A 19,688-nucleotide genomic window follows, 5' to 3' on the forward strand; every position below is an offset into this window, starting at 1 on the left:
CCCAAGCATGATGTACTCTCCAAGGACCTGGCCATCCCTGTAATATGTCCAAAGTATGTCAGATGAAGCTTCGGAATCCTTGCCTCTGAGGAGCAGTCGGATTTCACCCTCTCCAGGATGAATCTGTTTGTTTTCCTAACTATCCATGGTATATTCAACACTCTTCTCCAGCACCACAGCTCCAAGGCATCAACAATTTTTTTCTATCATCCATTGTCTTTGTCCAGCTCTCTGACACACAGCAAGCTATTGTGAAGAGTATGGCCTGAATCAGGCACACCTTAGTCTCCAGACTGACATCATTGCTCTTCAGTACTCTGCAGAGGTCCCTGACAGATGACTTTCACAATGCAATTCACCTAGATTTCCTGGCTGCTGGTACCAAGAGTGTTAATTGTGGAGCCAAGCAACCTAAAATTGTTAACAATTTCAATCTCTTCATCATTCATAATGATGCTGCCAATTGGCCCAGTGGTGAGAATCTTTGTTTTCTTGAGGCTGAGCTTCAATCCATATTAAAAGCTGTAATCCTTGTCTTTCTGCAGCATGCACTCAGGCCCTTCTCAGTTTCAGCATGCCAGTTGTGTCATCTGCATAATGCAGGTTGTTGGTGAATCTTCTTCCAATCCTAATGCAACATTCCTTCTCACATAGTCCAGCCTCCTAGATGATCTGTTCTGCATATAGATTGAAAAGGTATGGAGACAGAATACACCCTGGGCAGAAACCTTCCCAATTTTGAATCATGCAGTGTCTCCTTCTTCTGTTCTAACTACTGCCTATTGGTCCAAGTATAGGTTTCACATAAGTACAATCAAATGTTATGGGATTCCAATTCTTCTCAGAGTCAGCCACAGTTTGTTTTAATATGTACAGCCAAAAGCCTTTGTATAGTCAATGAAACACAGACATTTCCTTTGGTACTCTCTGCTTTTAGCCAAGATCCATCTGACATTAACTATAATATTCCTAGTACCATGACCTCTTCTAAACTCATCATGCACATCTGGTAGTTCTCTGTTGACATGTTGTTCCGGTTGTTTTTGGAAAATTTTCAGCAGAATCTTACTTGCATGTGGCATTAATGATATTGTTCGATAATTTCCTCACACTGTCGGGTCACCTTTCTTTGGAATGGGAACAAATATCCATCTTTTCCAGTCAGTTGGTCAGCTGGCTGTCCTCCAGATTTCTTGGCACAACCTAGAGAGCACATCCAGGGCAGCATGTCTTTGTTGAAAAATGGCAATTGGTATGCCATCAATTCCTGGAGTCTTGCTTTTTGTCAGGTCTTTCAGAGAAGTTTGAATTTCTTCCTTAATCACCACAGACTCTTGCTCATACATTGTTTCATGAAATTCTTCTGTGTCATACAATTCCTTCTGGTACAGTGACTACTTCCATCTTTTTTTAACGATTCTTGGATCATTTAACATTCTGCTCAAAGCATCCTTAAATATTCCCACTCGTAGCTTGAATTTGTTTTTTAAATTTCTTCAGCTTAAGAAATGCTGAGCAAGTATGACCCTTTTGATTTTCTGACTCCAGCTCTTTGCATATTTCATTATAATACCTTGCTTTGTCTTATCAAGCTGCAGCTGCCTTTTGAAACCTTCTTTTTAGCTTCTTCATTTCTTGATTTTTTCCCCCTTTAGCTTTGGCTTCTCAGCACTCTAATGCATCATTCAGAGTCTCATTTGACAACCATCTTGGTCTTTTCTTCTTCTTCTGCCTTTGTAATGACCTCTTGCATTCTTCATGGATAATATTCTTGATATCTACCCACAGCTCATTTGGTCTTTGCTCATTGGTATTCAAGGCCTCACACTTGTTTCTGAGATGGTTTCGAAATTCGAATGGGACAGATGTAAGCTCAAATTTTGGCTCCTTTGGATTAAATTTTCTTCAACTTCAGCTTGAACTTGCATAAAAGTAGTTGGTGGCCTGTTACACAATCAGCACCTGGCCTGATTTTCACAGCTGATACTGAGCTTCTCGCGTGATTCTTTCCACAGATGTGTAATCAATTTAATTCCTATACATACCATCAGGTGAAATCCATGTGTATAGCCTGTGTTTGTTTTTCTCATAAAAGGTATTTGCAATGAATAAGTTGTTGAATGTGCAGAATTCTATCATTCTATCTCCAGCATCATTTCTGTAACCAAACTATTATTTTCTAACTACTGATCCTTCTTCCCTGTTCCCAACTTTTGCATTCCAGTCACTCATTATGGTCGATGCATCTTGACTGCATGTTCTATAGATTTCTGACTGCACAAGTTGTTATAAATTACCTATTTCCTCCTCTTTGGTTCTGATTGTCAGTGCATATATTTGAATGTTAGTGGTATTCAGTGGACTTCCTTTTTTGCATATGGATATTATTTTGTCACTCACCACATTGTATTTCATGATGAATCTAAAAATGACTTTTCTCATTATGAAAGCAACCCCCTTTTTTCTCACCTTTTCATCTCCAGCATAGTAGATCAAATGATCATCTGATTCAAAATGTCTCATGCCAAGCCATCTCACTTCATCAATACCTAGTATGTAAATATTTATGTATTCCATTTCTTTCTTAACAATGTGCAATTTTCCTACATTCATACTTCTCACATTCCACGTTCCAATTACTAGTGTCTGCTTACAACTGTTTCTCCTTCTTTCTGTTTTCATATCTGAGACCTCAGCCTTAGTTGTCATATCTGATAGTCTAAATGTGCTCTATTGTACATAGGATTTTTGAAGGCCTGTTATTTTGGAAATGGATGATCAATCCTTCTTCCTAGTCTGCCTTAAGTTGTTTTCTTTTTTATGATAGCATCTGACAGACAAGGGAGCTCTAGTGGCCTAGTGGCAAGAAGCTGTGCTGAAATCCAGAAGGCACACAGTTCGAGGCCCCCAGGAGCTGCTCCATGGGAGAAGGATGCGCAATCTCCTCCCGTGCGATTAATTGCCTCTGAAAACCCACCAGAGGGTCTGCTCTGGGTTGGTTCTGACTCAATGGTAAACTACAACACCTCTGAGAGACAAGTATTTTACAGAAAGGAGCAGATAAAGGCATTTACTCAATAAGAGAAATGACCTATATATTCAGTGTTGCCACCCACCCTTTCCACATGTGTTTTGACTTACCCCTTTTCCTATTCCACCAGAATCCCTTTCTACTTCCCCCCACACCATTCAACACCTCTCTCCCCTTATCCATCCCTTGATTTAATGGTTTAAAGCTGTCAGGCCTTCTGTGATTCTCAACACTTCATGCTGCTGCCAGTTTCTTATGCTGTGGTCAGAATCTCTTGAATTTAAGAGTCCCTAAGCAGAAATGGCATCCACTTCTTAAACCACATGCCTCTGGAAAGTCTACGAACTTGGAGAAATGACAATAGCTATGGAAAGGCACTAGGTCTTTTGTTCATAGAGTCGCTGTAAGTTGTACTTGATTGGCCGGCAATCAACAACTATAACAAATACAACTTTAAGTGTGCTCTGCTGTACAAAACTGACAAAGACATTAAGTACTTACTGCAAAAGGTCAAGGACTGTAGTCTTCAATATGGATTGAAACTCAACATCAAGAAGACAAAGATTCTTACCACTGGGTGAATTGGGAGCACCATATTAGATGGAGAAGAGATTAAAGTTGTTAGCAATTACAGCTTGCTCAGATCCAAAAACACTACTCTTAATACTAGCAGTCAGGAAGTCAAAAGACGAATTGTAATGGGAAAATCTGCTGTTGTGGAACTCTCCAGAGCGTTGAAGAGCAACGATATCAGTCAAGATACAAAGGTGCATCTCATCCAAGCCATGTTCTTCTCAATTACTTGTTATGCTTCAGAGAGTTGAACAATGACTAAGGATGACTGAAGAATAGATGCTTTCGTGTTCTGGTGCTGGAGAAGAGTCTTGAACATACCATGGACTGCCAAGAAAAAAAAATAGGTCTGTCTTGGAGAGGGTGAAACCAAGTCTGTCCTTGGAAGTTAGGATTTTTAAGCTCTGCCTCTCTTTGGGCACGTGACCCTTGGAGAGGAACTTCAAACTTGGAACGGTGGACGGGCAGTGCAGGAAAGGGAGACCCTGGATGAGATAGACTGATACAGTAACTGGGGCTATAGGGGTTGATGTGTCGGAATTAGTGAGACTGGCTCAGGACAGCGAAGGGTTCAGAGTTTCTGCACATAGGGTGGTTATGCATCACAAGTGACTCAACCAGTAACATTCTATGACAGATTTGTAATCAGGAGTGGCATCTACTTCCTAAACAACTTGCCTCTGGAAACTCTATGAACTTTGAGAAACGGTGATATTTGTAGAGGGCCTTCAGGCCTTTTGTTCATAGGGTCACTATAAGTCGTGCTCGACTTGAAGGCAATCAACAACAACAAGAACAAGAAGTACAACTATCAGGTACAACTATCAGGGAAAGGCTTCCTGTCTCTGACCGTTGTGAGAAAAAGTCCTTTGCCTTGAACTTCTCCTCCTGGAATGACCTCTTCTGGTTTAGCAACCCTTCTCTTGCATTTGCTGCAAGATGTTCATGGAAGGGGATCGTTTCCCATCTCTCCATTGTTATTACTCAAAGGTTATCTCTGACGATACTGTGTTTTGGTTTTGTTTTTTTTTTTTTTAAGAAACTCTTCTACTCTCAGCCTCTCAGCTTCTTCTATTTCTGCCTTTTTCTGTTCACGTTATCATTTATTTCCCTTTTATTATAAGATTATCCTCAAATGTCCTAGCTCTTTGTTGGTAGTTAAAACTAATTTTCTCATTGTCAACTAGTCTAACTCAACTCTCCAGTAGGTTTTTGAGTTTATAAATCCCAATGGATGAGATTGGCTATCTTTCTTCCATGGAGTCCATGGTAGAATTAAACTACCAGAAAGGTTAACAACAAAAGTACCTATGGGCCATGCCGGTTCAAATTAAGACACTAGGATTGGAATTCAAGATACCTGAAAGTAACTTAAAGCTTTAGGAAAAGAAAAAAAAAGTGAAGTGGGTACTTTGACTCCTTTATTTTTCAGTTATCTTTTGGGGGCTCCTTTCTATATTTTAACTTTTTGTAATTTCTTTCTATTTTCTTCAGCATCTTAAATTCTATTTTGTGCATAATGACTCATCCTCAAAGAATTCCCTGAGCCACTTTTTAAAAATCTGCATTTTGACCAGTATTTGTAGACACTACTCCTTGTTGTTGTTGTTAGATGCTATCTTATCAAGTCAATTACAACATAATGATCCTCAACTTGAGTATGACTCATATTGACCCTCTGAACAATAGATCTGAACCTGTGCTATCCCATGCCATCATCACAATCTCTGACACACTCAAGTCTATTGTAGTAGTTATTGTGTCAATATACCTGGTTGAGGGTCTTCCTCCTCTTTGTTGTCCCTCCACCTTTTTAAGTGGCTTCTTCTCCAAGGAATAGCCTTTTCTAGCAACACATATACTAAAATTGAAACAACACAGAGAAGGTTAGCATGACCATTGCATAAGGATGACATGCAAATTTTTGAAGAATTCCGTATTTTTGTTCATTGGAAAGGGATATCATGCTTGGGATGGTGAAAGGACTGTGAAAGAGAGGAAGATGTTCAAGCAGGTGGATTGACACAGCAATTGCACCAATGGGTTCAAGTGGGTTGGAGATTGTGAGAATGGCACAGAATAGAACAGGGTTCAGATCTGTTGTTGATAAGATCAATATGAGTTGTACTCTAACTTGACAATACCTAACAACAAAAAAAGCAGCACGCTCAAAGATCTGAGAGGGAGCTTCACCATCCTTGCCTCCAAGGAACACTCTGGCTGCATCTTCTCTAAGACATATCTGTTTGTTATTTTTGCAGCCTGTGAAATATTAATATTTATCTTCATCACCACAGTTCAAAGACTATTCTTATTTATTATCTGGATCTCAGAAGCATAGCAAGTAATTGAAAAACTATGACCTGAATCAAACACATATTAAACCTCAAACGAAAATCATTGCTCCTCAATAATTTGGAGAGGTCCCTGCTTGACTTCAGACTTTCCGAGTGCAATACCTTCATCTTCTGACTGCTGGTAGGATCCAAGGAAGATAAAGTAATTAACAGTTTTGATCTTCTCTTCATCTATCATTATGTTGCCTATCAGTTCAGTGTCAAGCATTCTTATTTTTTTGATGTCAAGATGCAATCAGTATTGAAGATTGCAGTGTTTGATCTTCTGTACCTCAAGTACCTCAACTACTCACTACGAGCAAGGTTTTGTCATCAGCATGCCAAAGGTTATTGATGAGTCTTCTTCTAATCCTGATGTTACATTCTAATTCATAGAGTCCTGCTTATTAAAAAATGTATCCCACACACAGATTGAGCAGGTGTGGAGAAAGAATACAACTCTGACACATGCCTTTCTTACTTTTAATCAAGGAGCAACAGTGGCCTAGTGGCAAGAAGCTGTGCTGCAATCCTGAAGGTACATGCTTTGAGGCCACCAGCTGCTCTGCGGGAGAAGGATGGGCAATCATCTCTTCCTGAGTGATTAACTGCCTCTGAAAACCCGCTGGAAAGTCAGCTATGGGCTGGTTTCAGCTCTACTGTACACAACAACTACAGTGTGATCCTGCTCTCTTACCACAAAAATTCTTAGTCTAGGCATAGGTTTCACATGAGCACAAATACATTTTTGTTATTTCCCTTGTTATAAATGTTAACCATAATTTGTTATGATCCACACTGTGAAATATGTTTGCAGAGTCAATAAAGCACATATTGATGTTCTTCTGGTATTCTTTGTTTTTCAGCCAGAATCCTTGAACATAGATGTTATTGTTAGTGCCTTGAAATACTGGTTTTGCCTTAACTATAACATGACATAACTACACATATTTACTTATGGTCTTCAAACTTCTTCCTCAAGGTTAGGATACTTTGTTGTGATCCACACAGTCAAATACCTTTGCATAGTCAAAGAAACACAGATAGACATTCCTCTGGTACTCTTTGCTTTTTGCTAAGATCTGTCTGACATTAGCAATAACGTCTCTTGTGCCACAACCTCTACTAAACTCAGATTGTATTTCTGGTAGTTCTCTGTCAATGTATTGTTCCAGTCATTTTTTTATGATCTTCAAAAGGATTTTGCTGGTGTGTGATATTAGTAATATTGCTAGATAATTTCCACACTCTGTTGGGTCACCATTTTTTTGGAATGGGAATAAAGTTGAATCTCTTTCAGACAGTTGGCCAAGTAGTTGTCCTCAGGATTTCTTGACACAACTTAGCACATCTAGGGCAACATCTGTTTGTTGAAATACATCAATCTGTATTCCATCTGTTCCTGGGGCTTTATTTTTTACCAAGTCCTTTAGAGCAGCCTGAACTTCCTCCATCACCATTTCCCCTTGATCATATGTTATTTCTTGAAATTCTTTGTCACCCAATTCTTTTTTGGTACAATGACTGCATATAATCCTTCCATCTTTTAATTTATCATGAATCATTCATTTTCCTGCCCATAGCATCCTTAAGCTTTGTAACTTGTGGTTTGAAGTACTTGAATCAGGAAGAAGACCTCAGAACAGAGCTTGGAAACATTGCATGGTTCACAATCAAGAAAAGAGTATATCAGGTGCCTCTTGTCTCCATACCTTTTCAATCTATATGCAGAACAGATCATTCAGGAAGCCAGGCTTTATGAGAAGTAATGTGGCATCAGGATTGGAGGTAGACTCATCAACAACCAACATTGTGCAGATGATACAAACTTGCTTGCTGAAACTGAGGGGGACCTGAGGCACTTGCTGTAGAAGGTCAAAGACTGTAGTCTTCAATGTGGATTGAAAGCTTAACATCAAGAAGACAAAGATTCTCACCATGATAGATGAAGAAGAAATTGAGGTTGTTAATAATTGCCGTTTACTTGGTTCCACAATCAACAGTTTTTCACATCAGTAGTCAGGAAATCAAGACTAATTGCATTGCAAAAATCTGCTGTCAAGGACGTCTCCAAAGTGCTGAAAAGCAACAATGTTAGTCTAGAGACTAAGGTATGCCTAATACAGGCCATGGTCTTCCCAAATACTTATTATGCATCAGAGAGTTGGACAATGACTAAGGAAGACAAAAGAAGAAATGATGCCTTAGAATTGTGGTGCTGTGGAAGAGTCGTGAACATACCATGGATTGCCAAGAAAACAAATATGTCTGTCCTGGAGAGGGTGAAACCAAGTCTCTCCTTGGAGGTAAGGATTTTGAAGCTCTGTCTCACATACTTTGGGTACATGGCCAGGAGAGATCATTCCTTGGAGAAGGATATCATGGTTGGAAAGGTGGATGAACAGCACAGGAGAGGAAGACCCTGGATGTGATGGATTGATACAGTAACTGGGGCAATGGGGTTAGTGTGCTGGAATGAGTGAGACCTGCTCAGGACAGGGCAGGGTTCAGCTGCTGTGCATAGGGTTGCAATGGGTCACAGGCAACTCAGTGGTTAAGCCTTATGAGGGTACAGATAAAGTCCTGCTGACCACCATCTGCCTTGCCATATAATGTAGGCTCTCATTAACCATTAATAGCATGAATGAATTACATGAACATCAGTACTAAGTTTAATATGTCCTTTCTTAGGGGTGGTTGTTGTTGTTAAGTGCCGTTGAGTCATAGACGACTCATAGTGACCCTATGAACAAAAGACCCGAGCACAGTTCATAAGAGTTTCTGGAGGCAAGTCATTTTGGAAGCTGATGCCCTTCTGGCTTCCAAGCTTGTTTTAATCGGGCAGCTCCACCACTTTCCACCATGGGTAACCATTATCACATTTGGCACATCAGCGTCACAGTGCTTAGAATCACAGCAGCCATGAGTTACCTCTGTACAGCCATGCACAGACCAGTGTTATACCACGTAGAAGAATGTTTGACAAAAAAGAATTTAAACCAGGCCTGAGTCCCACAGATTAAAATCACTCACCTTGGGCTTGGTAGCATAACTTTTAGTCCACTAGGACTAACTTTAAGGCCAATGTAGCTCTCTCTACGTTGTCGTTGTCATTGTTGTTAAGTGCTCTCAAGTTATAGACAATTCATAGCAACTCTATGAATGAAAGACCTGAGCACTGTTGATAGAGTTTCCAGAGATAATCCATTTTGGAATTGGATGCCACTCCTGCTTAAGGGTCAATTAGTCATTATGAAATCTATTTTTTATCTGAGTATGAATAGAAAGGTTTTCTTCAAAAAGGCTGCCCACATTATATGTTCAATATGAACCTAGTGGATGACTTAACTATCATATCAGAAATCATAAAGAAAATCTATTAGCATATTTGTAAATTAGTCTTAGTTCACATAAATTTAATGTTTGAATCTAAATTCTTGGAAAGTTGAAATAATTCCTTACAATAAAGTAGTAACAAGCTCAATGAATCTGTTATTCTATATAACAGGAAAAAAAAAAAATTCTTCTTGAGTTAGTCCAGGAGGAAAATCAAGCTCTGTCTTTGGAAAGGGGTCCACTTTCAAAATTATTACTATTATTAATTTTAATGAAAATGGACAGATATTTTGGATTTCCATTCATTGTTGCACTTTTCTCCCTGCCCACCCCTCCTCTCCAGTTCTTCTCTTAGAAAAGTAAAAGAAAAATTCTTTCATTGTTACACAATCCCTCCCCCAAATCCACTCTACCATGCAGCCTTCATGCTGGACTCATGTCATGACAATACCTAATCATATATACCTTTTAAATAATTCTCTCTTCCATCTGTTTCAATGCAGTATACATAACTTATTCCATCTTTGTTCAAAACTGCACTTGGTAAATAATGGTCGATAAGACAATGCACTGTAAATTCTCTAAATTATTCCATTATTACACCTGTTGAGAGAAAAAGAGAGTGTATCTATTGGAAAGTATATGGACTCCACGTTTTAAGGAATGTATTAATGAGAAAATTATGAAAAGCAATCAACACCTCTCATTATTGTTTTGTGAATTCAGTTACTAGACTTCAATTAAATGCAACAAATGTTTATTGACTACTCTCTGTGACAAAGACAGTGTCAGGTGAACAGCATTACTAAGAATGCACAGATAATTAATATGGGAACCTTTCTTCACAGGATGAATTAAATGTAAACAAATGTTTGCAATGCATATAACAAAGTGGTATGTGTGAAGTCACATGGAATGGAGTGAGAAAGAAGAGGCAGTGAAGGTTAAAGTCATTTTGGGGTTGTTGTTGTTGTTAGGTGCCATTGAATCAAATACAATCCACAGCAGCCCTATGAACAACAAATCTGAATCTTGTCCTATCCTGTGTCACCCTCACCTTCCTGACACACTTTAGAGCCCGTTACAGCAACAACTGAATCAATCCATCTGGTTAAGTGTCTTCCTTTTTTGACAACTCTCCATCTTTCCAAGAGTGATAACCCTCTCCAAGGCAAAGCTTCTCCTAGCAACATGCCTAAATTGTTTAAGATGAAGATTCAGCATCTTCGCTTCCAAGGCATACTCTGGCTGCACTTTCTCTAAGGCAAATTTGCTTGTTCTTTTGGTAGTTCATGGATATTCAGTACTCTTCTCCAACACCATAGCTCAAAGATATCAATTCTTCTCCTATCATCCTTATGCATTGTTCAGCTTTCAGATGCACAGCAAGTTATCAAAAAGACCATAGCTGAATTATATGCAACTAGTCCCCACACTGACATAATTGTTTCTCAATAATTTGGAGAAGTTCTTGACTTCAGGCCTGTTAAGACCATTTTAGGAAATTTAAAACAATTTCAAATTGATTTTGTGTGTGTGTGTGTTTCCACAGGTTTATTGAGGTTTTGGTTGTGGTTTGAATGTTTTAAATGCTCTGAAGAGCTACAGTGCAGAAGTGGACAATTTCAAATTTTACAATTTTAATAGGTTTCGCTCCACAGTCAACACTCTCGGCATCAGTAGCCAGGAAATTAAAAGACATATTGTGAATGGAAAGTCTGCTGTTAGGGACCTCTCCAAAGTACTGAAGAGCAATGGTGTCTCTTTGGAGCCTAAGGTGCATCTGATACAGGCCATGGTCTTTGCTATCACTTGTTATGCATCAGGGAGTTGGACAGTGACTAAGGAGGATAGAAGGAGAATTGATGCCTTTGAGCTCTGGTGCTGGAGATGAGTATTGAGGGTACCATGGACTGCTAGGAAAACAAACAGATTCATCCTGGAAAGGGTTAAACTGGCTGGCACTTTGGAGGCAAGGATTCTGAAGCTCCATCTAACATACTTTGGACATGTTGTAAGGGGGGACTGGTCCTTGGAGAGGAACATCATGCTTGGTAGGGGGGACGGACAGCGTAGGAGAGGCAGACCCCCTATGAGGTAGATTGATTCAATGCCTGAGGTAATCGGGATGGGAGTATCGGAGATGGTGTGATTGGCACAGGACAGAACAGAGTTTAGGGCTGTTGTACATAGGGTCTCTATGTGTCGCAAGCAACTCGACTGCAGATAACAACAACAACAAGAGTCCTAAAAACTTTTGTCTAGAGTTTGCTGCTGGAGGCATGAAAGGGTTGAAGAACTGTGCAATTTGTGTGTGTGAGAACACATGTATTACATAGAGGGAATAGAGACTGCATGTGTGCATGTGTCTCTGTGTGTGTGTGTGTGTGTGTGTGTGTGTGTAAGGAAAAACAGCCAGTGATCCAAAGAAAATATTTACTATATAGTAACTTGCATGCAACAGTAATGTGTAAGTTATATTTTAAAATAGACTTTAAACCTTACAACATTTGATTCACAGTTTTAACTAGAATTCAGAAATATGCAGCAGAAATCTAACGAGTTTTTTAAATATATGTGTTCTAGGTTTAAAATACAATCAACTGTGTTAAAAATTTGCCGTAATTTATGTGCTTTTAAATACTGAAGTGAGATGCTTAGAGAGCAGCCAAAACTCCTTGTGACACATACGTATATTCTCCTTGATTACATTTCCTTAAAAAGATTCTCAAAGCAACAACACACAAAAAAAGCATACACAAACCACTGGCAATAACTTTGTGTTTGATGTAAAGGAGAATAAAGAGGATTCATGTCTCTGACACTTCAGAGGAGTGTGATTGTAAATTTTCCCAGATTGGTCTTCACTTCTCTGTTGCCTTTAACCTTGGACTGCAATAGGTTTATATTTCTCTGTTGCTTATAAAGCTTATAAAGCATAACAATTATTATTAGTTGCATGTTATACATTGTTGTTACCAGTAATTACTTTTAGATAGTAGATATATATGATACTCAGTTTTAAAAGAAATTAAAACTCACCGCTGTTTATACTTGGGAACTGAAATGTCAGAAGGAAAGGAAAATAGTAACTCTCTTATGCTTAAGGAAAACAAACAGGTTGTGACTGATCTATTATTAAAGCAAAGCTAAATCACTATAATGCTGATTCTGGTCTCAAGTCAAATAACTTAGAAAAGAAAGAACTTAATTTTTTAAAATAAAGCTTAAGAATTTACTGTGCATTAATAAGAAAATTTTGCAAGGAAGTTGCTAATTTAAACCCAAATTAATATTCCCATGAAAACAATGTGTTAGAAACACACATACACACACACATATATATATATAATTATTGTTGTTTGCTGTTATTGTTATTATGTACCTACAACTCTTAGTGACCCTATGTACAACAGCTGTGAAGCCTGTGCTGTTTTGAGCCAGTCTCACGGACTCTGACATACCTATTCCAATTGCTCCAGTTATTTGTCAATCCATCTTATCTGGGGTCTTCCTCTCCTGCACTATCCCTCCATCCTTCCATGCATGATGTCATTCTCCAAAGACCAGTCCCCACTGGCAACATGCCAAAAGTATGTGAGATGGAGCTTCAAAATCCTTTCCTCCAAGGCGAAGCTTGGTTTCACTCTCTCCAAGACAGACATTAGTTTTCTTGGTGGCCCAGGTTATGTTCAATACTCTTCTCCAGCACCACAACTCAAATGCATAGATTCTTCTACTGTCATTCTTAGTCATTGTCCAGCTTTCTGATGTGTAGTAAGTAATTGGGAAGATTAGGCCTCGATCAAGTGAACCTTAGTCTCTAGATTAACTTTATTGTTTTTCAGTACTCTGGAAAGGACCCTGACAACATATTTTCCTAGTAAAATCGGTCTTCTGATTTCCTGACTGGTGGTGCCAAGAATGTTAATTGTGGAGCTGAGCAAGCTGTAATTGTTAACAATTTCTTCTCCGTCTATCTTGGCGCTACCAATTGGCCAAGTGGTGAGCACCTTTGTCTTCTTAATGTTGAATTTTGATGTACATTGAAGACTATAGTCCTTGACCATCTGCAGGAAGCACTTCAGATCCTCCTCAGTTTCAGCAAGTAAGATTGTGTCATCTACATAATGCAAGTTGTTGATGAGTCTTCCTCCAACCCTAGAGCCACAGTCCTCCTCATAAAGTCCAATATCCCAAATAACTGTTCTTCATATATATTGAAAAGGCATGGAGTCAGGACACATCTTTGACACACTTATTTCCCAATTTTGTTTCCTTACTTTGCTCTGACAATTGCCTCCTTGTCTGAGAATAAGTTTTGCATGAACACAATTAAGTGTTCTGGGATTTCCATATACCTCAAGGTTAGCCACAATTTGCTATGATCTGCACAAATGCTTTTGTGTAATCAATGAAACACAAATACACTTTTCTCTGGTACACTTTGCTTTCTGCCAAGATCCATCTGACATTGAGGATAATGTCTCTAGTACTATGACCTCTTCTAAATCCAGCTTTTATTTCTGGTAGTTTTCTGTCAATGTGTTATTTCAGTTATTTTTCAATAATCTTCAGCAGTATTTCGCTTGTGTGTGATATTAATGATGTTGTTATTATTGTTGTTGTTGCTGTTGTTGTTAAGTGCCGAAAAGTCATAGACAACCCATAGTGACCCTATGAAAAAAAGTCTTGAACACAGAACTTTCATCTTTTCTCCAAGTTCATAGAGTTTATTGAGGCAAGTTTTATTTGAAAGTAGATGTTACTCCTTCTTTCAAGCCTGTTTTATTTGGGAGATGAACAAAAAGCTCATCTTCCCATTCTGGAAATAGCCCCAAACTGGTGGCCAAAAGTCTTTTTAAATACGACACTAAATCCAATCAGCTCACACCCTATTGCAAGCAACAGTCACACACTAGTATCAGCCTCAAACCAGAAAACACATCTTTGCAGAATCCAGCCATTTCGTCGCTCATCTTTCCGGACGGGAAATTGTTTAATAATTTCCTAACTCAGTTGGGTCACCTTTTTTTCCTTTTTGTTTTTATAGGAATAATTATGGATCTCTTCTGGTCATTTGGCCAGGTAGCTGTATTCCTGTTTTCTTAGCACAACCTGGTAAGCATGTCCAAGGACAGCATCTGTTTGTTGAAATTTGTCAGTTGGTATTCCATCAATTCCTGAGGCCTTATTTTTTACCAATTCTTCAGAGCAGCCTGCACTTTATTCTTCATCACCATTGTCTCCTGATGATACATTTCATGAAATTCTTCTGTGTTAACCAATTCTTTTTGGTATAGTGACTGTATACCCCTTCCATTATCTTTTAATGCTTCCTGGATCACTAAATATTCTGCTTGTAGCAACCTTAAATATTTCAATAAATAGCTTCATTTTTTCTTTAGTTCCTTCAGCTTATGGTATGCCAAGTGAGTTCTGTGCTTTTGATTTTCTGACACTAGCTCCTTGCACATTTCATTATAGATCTTTGTTTTCCCCCAACTGCCCTTTGAAATATTCTACTCAGCTCCTTGACTTCTTCATTTCTTCCCTTTGCTTTGGCTTCTCGGTTATCTAGTGGAATGTTCAGAGTCTCTTCTGACATCCATTTTTGTGTTTTCTTCTTCTTTTGTCTTTGTAATGGCCTTTTGCATTCTTCGTGGACAATATTCTTGGTATCTTCCCATAGCTCATCTGGTTTTCATTCATTAGTTTTCAAGGCCACAGGCCTGTTTATGAGTTGCTTTTTAAATTCAGGAGAGAAGATCAAATTTTGTTTCCTGTGGATTTGATTTGACCTTCTTTAGCTTTAATTTTCATATTAGTACTTGATGGTCTGTTCCACAATCAGCACCTGGCCTACTTTTCACAGTGAGACTGAACTTCTCCAAAGATTGCTTCCACAGATGTAATCGATATGATTCCTAGGCCTACCATCAGATGACATCCATATAAATAGTCTGTGTCTATGTTTCTTATAAAAGGTATTTGCAAAGAATAAATCACTGTGCAGAATTCTATCATTCTATCCCCAGCCTCATTTCTGTCACCAAGTTCATGTTTTCCAACTACTGATGTTTCTTCCCTGTTCTCAACTTTTACATTCCAGCCATCCATTATTATTAATGCATCTTGGTTGTAAGATAGATTTCTGACTGCAACAGTTGATATAAATCATCTATTTCCTCTTCCTTGTCTCTGGTTGTTAGTCAATAAATTTGAACGATAGTGGTAGTAACCTGTCTTCCTTGTATGTGTATGGATATTATCCTTCATTTACAATATTATTTTTTAAGATGGATCTAGAAATGGATTTTTTTGACTGAGAAAGTGACCCTGTTTTCACCAATACCTAATATATCACTATTTATGTTTTCTTAGCAATGTCCAGTTTTCCTATGTTCATGCTTCTTGAATTACACCTTCCAATCATTAGTTTTTGCGTACAACTATGTCTCCTCCTTTGTGTTTCCAAATTTGTGCACTTAGCCTCAGTTGTCATATCTGTTAGTCTATTCTAAGGGTGCTCTATTGTACATAGGGTTTTTGAAGGCTTATTATGTTTCAGAAATGGATGGCCAATCCTTCATATTAATATATATGTTGTTGTAGTTGTTAATTGTCGTTGGGTCGAGTACAACTCATAGCAATTCTATGAACAATAGATCTGAATTCTGTCCTATCCTATGCCAGCCTCACACCTTCTGACACAGTAGAGCCCATTATGAGTCATTATGTCAACCCGCCTGGTTCAGGATCTTCCTCTCCTTCACTGAACCTCCACCTTTCTAAGCATCATGAGTCTTTCCCAGGAAAAGTCCCTCCTAGCACCATGCCTGAAGTATGTGACATGAAGCTTTATCATCTTTGCCTCCATAGAACATTCTGGCTGTACTTTCTCCAAGACATATTCATTTGTTCTCTTGTTGCTCCATGAGATGTTCAGTGTTCTTTTCCAAAACTACATCAATTCTTCTGTGTGTACGGTGTTAGTGATGTTAAGTTGTCCACAACTAATAGTGACCCTATGTACAACAGCTCTGAAACCTGCCCTATCCTGAGCCAGTCTCACTGACTCCAACATACCTATTCCCATTAACCCAGTTCCTGTGTGAATTGTCTCATCCAGCGTCTTCCTCTCCAGTGCCATCTTTCCATCCTTCCAAGCATGATGTCCTTCTCCAGTGACTGGTCCCTTCTGCCAAAATGACCAAAGTATGTGAGATGGAGTTTCAAATATCCTAGCCTCCAAGGAGAAATTTGGTTTCACTCCCTCTAAGACAGACCTGCTTGTTCAAAACTCTACTTTAGCACCAACAACTCAAAAGCATAGATTCTGTCTCTGTCATTCTTTCAGTTTTCTGATGCATAAACAAGTAATCATAAAGATCATGGCCTGGATTAGGCACACCTTAGTCTCTAGACTGACATCATTGCCTATCAATATCCTAGAGAGATCCTTGACTGCAGATTATCTCAGTGTAATTCATCTTTTAATTTTCTTATGGGTAGGGCCATGAGGTTTGATTGGGTAGCCAAAAAAGCTGTAATTGTTAACCACCTCAGTCTCTTCTCCATCTATCATGGTGCTGCCAGTTGATCCAGTGGTGAGCATCTTTGTCTTTTTGATGTTGAGCCTCCATCCATATTGAAGACTGAAGACTACAGTCCTTGACTTTATGTAGCAAGCACTTTAGGTCTTCCTCAGTTTCAGCAAGCAAGGTTGTATCATCTGTATAATGTAGATTGTTGTTGAGTCTTCCTCTAATCTTGATGCCACATTCCTCCTCATAAATCCAAACCTCTTGAATGATCTGTTCTGAATGAATATTGAGAAGGTATGGAGACAGTACACAACTCTGATTCACTCCTTTCCTGATTTCAAACCATGCAGTGTTTCCTTACTCTGTTCTGACTACTCATTCCTGGTCTGGGTATATATCTATTGTAACTTGTCTCTATTGAGGTAGAACTGATTAGTTTCAACTCAACAGCAATGAGTTAAAAAATGAATTATATATGTTATACCTGACCCTCCAGCATGTTTTTAGAAGCTGTAATTATGATGAGAGGAGACTGTTCATCTTTCTCCCAAGAGCAGCTGGTGTTTTTGAACCACTTGCTTTTGGGTTGGCAGCACAACTCCTTACCCACTAAGCCACTAGAGTCCCATATGTTGTTGATGTTATTTGCTCTCAAGTCACGTAAGACTCCTAGAAACCATGTGAAAAATAGATCTGAACTTTGTCCCCTGACATCCTTATCATCTCTGACATGCTTGAGCCCAATGTTGCAATCACCGTCTCAATCTGTCTTCATTAAAGGCCTTCCTCATTTTCACTGACCTCCCGTTGTTCCTTGTATGATGTCTCTTCCCAAGAAATATCCCTTTTAGCAATATCCTCAAAATAAGTTAAATGAACTACACTGTCTCCAAGGAACACTTTGGTGGCACCTTCTCTGAGACATACTTGTTTATTTTTTAGAAGTCCATGGTCTACTCAGCACTCTTCTCCACCACCACAACTCAAAGGCATCAATTTTTCTTTCACATCCTTATTCATGGTCCAGCTCGAAGATGTGTAGTAAGTGATTGAATAGACTATAGTGTACATATTTGGCAATCTATGTTATATATTCAAGGTCTATCATTCGATCTCTAGATTTTTTTCTGTCACCAAGTCCATGTTTTCCAACTACTGATCTTTCTTCTCTTTGCTGCCTTCAATATGGATTGAAGCTCAATATCAAGAAAATAAAGATTCTTACCGCTGGGCCAAATTGCAGCATCATGATGGATTAAGGGAAGTATTGCATTGGAAAAATCTGCTGATAGAGACCTCTCCAAAGTACTGAAGAACAATGATGTCAGTCTGGAGACTAAGGTACACCTAATACAGGCCATGGTCTTTGTAATTGCTTGATATGCATTAGAGAGCTGGACGATGACTAGGGATGATAGAAAGAGAATTAATGCCTTTGAACTGTGGTGCTGGAGAAGAGTATTGAATATACTACAGACTACTAAGAAAATGAACAGGTTTGTCCTGGAGAGGGCGAAACCAGGCTGCTCCTTGGAGGCAAGGATTCTGTAGCTTCATCTGACAGACTTTGGACATGTTGCAAGGAGGGACTAGTCCTTGGAGAGGGACGTTATGTTTGGAAGGGTGAAGGGACAGCACAGGAGAGAAATACCCTCCATGATATATATTGAGTGTGACTGGGATTATAGGGGTAGGCGTTTCAAAGACAATAAAATTGGCACAGCGTAGAGTAGGGTTTAGGACTGTTATATATAGGGTCACTATAAGTCACAGGCAACTCGACAACAGATAACAACAACAACAACAATGTTATATATTCTCCTTTGTTTTTGTAATGTCTAGATTAGAATGCTATTTTAACTTTGGCTTTCAAGAGCTCTATTTCTGAGCATGTAACTAAAGAGGGAAAAAACCCAAAACCCTATGTGTCTAAATGATTGTATATCAGTTTGAGAGCTGTCAGACTTTTCTAAAAAGGTGATTAATAATTCATGAAAAGAGAAAATCTCTGATCCATGGGCTTTTGGTCTTGGAGGTGTTGTGTGAGGTTTAAGACTTAAAAAAAAATCTGTAGGAAATTATACAGCTACTGGCTTCCTGCCTGATCTGGCAAACTGAAGCTTTGAAAAAAACTTCCTCTTTGCCTAGTAACACCAGATGAGAACTCCAAAGGCAACACTTTGCACAGAAGAAAAAAAAATTGAAAATTATTTACTTGTAGAAAGTAATGCTGCTTAAAAAGTTGCATACTTTGTAACAATGTATAACCTCTTAAGCATACAGGCTGTAGGGAGCTCTGGTGGCCTAGTGGCAACAAGCTGAGCGGCAATCCTGAAGGCATACAGTTTGAATCCACTAGCTACTCCACAGATGAAGGATGGGCAATCTCCTCCAATGTAATTAACAGCCACTGAAAACTCAGCAGAAAGTCAGCTAGGGGTAGTTTCTGACTGGACAATATGTAACAATAACAAGCATACAGTCTAGACACTTCTGAACTGTAACTAAAAGTTCAAAAAAATAAGTTTTCCCAGCATTTGATATTTCTTTTCTTCTTTCCTGTCATCTTCATTGAAAAAAAAAAACCCAACAACAAACAAAACACCATTTAACTGATACAAGATAGAAGAACAAAAAGGATAAAAAATACGAAATATTCTACAACTCTGTTATAAATATAATTTAGAAGAGGACATGGCACTAGGGACATCATCGTTAATGTCAGATGGATCTTGGTCTAAAGAAGAGAGTACCAGAGAAATGTCTATCTGTGTTTCATTGTCTATACAAAAACATTTGACTGTGTGGATCACAACAAATTGTGGCTAACCTTGAGAAGAAAGGGAATCCCAGAACATCTGATTG

The sequence above is a fragment of the Elephantulus edwardii genome, unplaced genomic scaffold (assembly GCF_000299155.1).
Source record: "Elephantulus edwardii isolate Elephantulus edwardi_28Jun2011 unplaced genomic scaffold, EleEdw1.0 scaffold00167, whole genome shotgun sequence".
Classification (NCBI taxonomy): domain Eukaryota; kingdom Metazoa; phylum Chordata; class Mammalia; order Macroscelidea; family Macroscelididae; genus Elephantulus; species Elephantulus edwardii.